The sequence below is a fragment of the Helicoverpa zea genome, chromosome 19 (assembly GCF_022581195.2).
Source record: "Helicoverpa zea isolate HzStark_Cry1AcR chromosome 19, ilHelZeax1.1, whole genome shotgun sequence".
NCBI classification, from domain to species: domain Eukaryota; kingdom Metazoa; phylum Arthropoda; class Insecta; order Lepidoptera; family Noctuidae; genus Helicoverpa; species Helicoverpa zea.
In genome coordinates, this window is record NC_061470.1 from 1,137,646 (window position 1) to 1,141,396 (window position 3,751).

Here is a 3,751-nt window from a genome sequence, read left to right on the forward strand (position 1 = left end):
GTAATGTTTTCTACCATTTGGTCACAGAACCCTAAAACCACAATTTTATAGCTTCATCAACTGTCAGTAACAAAATTAACTTAAAGTTTTATAAAACTAAGGACTGTGAACAAAAAGAAATAAGACCATAACACCAACCACAGACATCTTAAGAACCCGACATTAAAACCTCAAACTCCATCAAAACAATCCTTTGATACAACTTACCACAAGTAACAGATATCCTTATAAACCAAAAGCCGTCTTATTTAGGACAATTTTTCCCTTAAAAAGGCCATCAAACTTGTGAGTAAAGTCCATGGTGTTCTGACAGAAATACATCGCCATATGCACGCCATAACATGTTGTGTAATACGACACTGAGGCAGGGTTGCCGAGATTATAAGCTAATGTGTGGTTAAAGGGAGACTCTATCCGTCTTACCACAAAATTTTTTAAACGTCAGTTTAAGCCTTGTCTAAAAAAATGTCACATTATGACGTTGACATATGGTTCATTTTGCAGCCACAATTTTTTTAGACAAGTGTAAAACAGGCGTTTAAGTTTTTGTAGTAAGGCCATATATGTTTAGTGTATGTGGTACTAGCTATTCCCCACGGTCTCATCCACGTCCCAAGGGTATTTGTTCGATTTTCCCGATAAAATATAGGATACATATGTCACCCAAATATAGTGTAGCTTCGCGACAGTGAAAGAATGTTTCAAATCGCTTCAGTACCTTTGGAGCCTATTGGACTTAGTAACTATTAAGTTATCCGTGATTTAGGGTATAAACCAAAAAAAAAACAACGAAAGGAGGGAGGTCCCGAGAGTAATATACATATAACTAAGCTTTCAGCGTATAGTCCGTTCAGTCGTTTTTGCACCTAAAAATAATGTTAGCATGCTTGATTCTGGCATTTAAATTGTAAGAAAGTTAGTAAGAAAACATCTTAATCCTAATATTTTATGAATATAAGTGATGTGTCATCCTCACAGCCCTGCGTTAGACATCTGCCTTTTAAGGCGTACCAAAACGAATGCACATCACATGCGCGTGAGTCTAACGTTGTGTGTTAGTGCATCCTGTTGCGACATAGCGCAATGTCGGACCAAATATTACTTACCAGTATTTTCGGAGATTTATGGAGTCAAACATTTCGAAATATACGAGTACCATAGGTGTAACTATTGAGCAATTTTCATTCGTTATTGTATCTGATTTTATAACTAGTTGATAATTTATAAAATGGATTTCCTACAACATGCTAGAATCCAGAAGGAATGAATTCAATTGCTCTATATTTTGATTTAGATATATCCATAATATATCGAAGATTGGTGTAAAAATGCCACATAACTGAACAAGTTGGTGCAATATGACTTCATGACATCATTTATTATCGTGAAACAGCTTCTAATATAGCTTTGACTAAATTAAGTATCCTGTACCAATTGGGAAGAAAATTTTAGATAATAGGCCCTACAAAAAATCAAATGCGGCTCAAAATGTATTAGATATTACGGTAGGTTAGGATTAGTAATCAAAATAAACATGCAACAAGTTACATAAATATTTTGATACCAAAAAAGGTAAACATTATTTTCAGTTAAGGGATGTTTATCGATACAAAATAGCCAACGAACAGCACTTCCGTAAAACAAGGACATAAACGCCATCCAACGCAAACAAAACAGGAATGTGGCTTTGTTACAAAATCAAACAAAATCTGAATATAGAAATACAAACAAAAACATACTTTAAACTCTAAGCAATAAAGTTCAAAATCAATAAGAACACATGCTGAAAATTTCACACACGCAGTCGTTTGAAATTGTGATTTAAGTGCCTTGAAATAAAGTCGTTTTTCAATTGTAAGTGTTACTGTTTGTAGTACATAATGCTTTATGAGTTTTCAGAAAGGATGAAAGCTTGTGAATGGTACCAATTTGGTGTGAATCGTACTTATTTCTTCCTTACAGGATATATTGGGAAGTAAATATCGAGAATTACGATACGCCTAGCCGGTATGAGAATGGATGGGTGATTGTTATTCTTTCACGGGATATATTAGGTGAATTCTCAACTGAAAGATATTGTCAATTGATATTGATACGATTACAGCCTCAGATCAACGAATTACAGCTATTGGATAAAAAGTTCTAAGTCGAAATTAAATTTCTTTGGAATGTTTGTACGTACATGTCTTATCTGTGTTGTGTGTGTTTTTATATGTTTTTGTGTACAATAAAGAATAATAATAATAAAAAAAGAATAATGTTTTAAAGGGAAATGTTTTCGTATCCTTCAGAGCAAAAAAACTGAATCCAGTTATATAAAATTGATAATAAAGGTTTAGGAAACTGTTATCTTGTTAAGAACAAGGTTTATGAAACGATATCTCATTTTGTTTCAGCGTGCACATTTCATTAATTTTACAATAAAAATCATCTGATAGAAAAACATCAAAACAAACACATTTAGATGTTTACTATAACTAAAACACATAACAGTTATCTACCCCTATTTGCGAGAAAGCTAATAAAGATTGGAGTACACAGTGATTCATGCGGCAAGCTAGACGCGACCGGCGACGCCGCTTCGACGCATCCCCTTTGTAAACAGCGTAGTGATGGGACACGAGCACTCGTAAATGTCGATAACATCGATAGTTTTTAGTAAAAATAAGTGAAGTATTATGTGGTTGGATAGTTAGTTAATGGTACAGCTTTATTGAAAGGAATAAATGGGATATTAATTTCGTATTCAACATACTCAAAATTATCACTCATATCTTTAGTCTCAATCATTCTATGATGGACATTCAACACACATGTAACACTTCTAATTGTATCAGCAATTGCTAATATTAGCGCGTTCTAGCAAAAATACAATCTTTTCATGTTTCTTGTACAGACGTAGCGCACAATACATGTATAGTTATTGAAATTTTTCCCACAAATTAGATTTCAATTTCTTAACACAGAGACGAGAAAATGAGACGACATTGAAATCAAGAGTACTCAACAATCGATTTTTATTTTAAAGAGTATGTATATACTCAACTACTAAAAAAGTTAAGAGGCTTAAATCGGTCCCGTATGCCCATAATATGTGAATCTCTTTTTAAAAAGAGGTATGTTTTATATATTTTTCTCTGTTATAAAAGTTACCTAATCATGTTTCTACGTCTAACAAAATAAGGTTTATATCATGAACTTTCAGGTAACCAAGTTGTATTTTGATCCGTTTTGTATTTACTGAGAAAAATTGAGATCCTTGGCGCCAAAAATTCTGTAATTAATTTGTCTCAATTAGACGACCTCGATGGCGCAATGGTCATCATGCCGGACCGCCGAACCTGAGGTCCCGGTTCGATTCCCGGTTCGGTCGACATTTGTGTGATGAGCATGCTTGTTGGCCGTGGTCTGGGTGTTATGATATGTATTTATAAATATGTATATATGTAGCTATATGTAGTTTATCAGTTGTGTTAGCACCCATAACACAAGTTAATAAATAACTTACCGTGGGGCTAACCGACCGTGTGTGAAAAGGTGTCCCGACATTATTATCAATAGTCAATTATCACCATCAGAACGAAGGTCCATTGACCAACACAACCAAATCGGAACAACTTGATGATATCAATTTATCATTAAAAAATACCTAGATAACAAACAAGTTCAAGCCAACTAAGCAAATATGGCGAAACCGACAATTTATTCACACTAACAATTACTAAACTACTGTTATTTCTTGTTGTAGCTA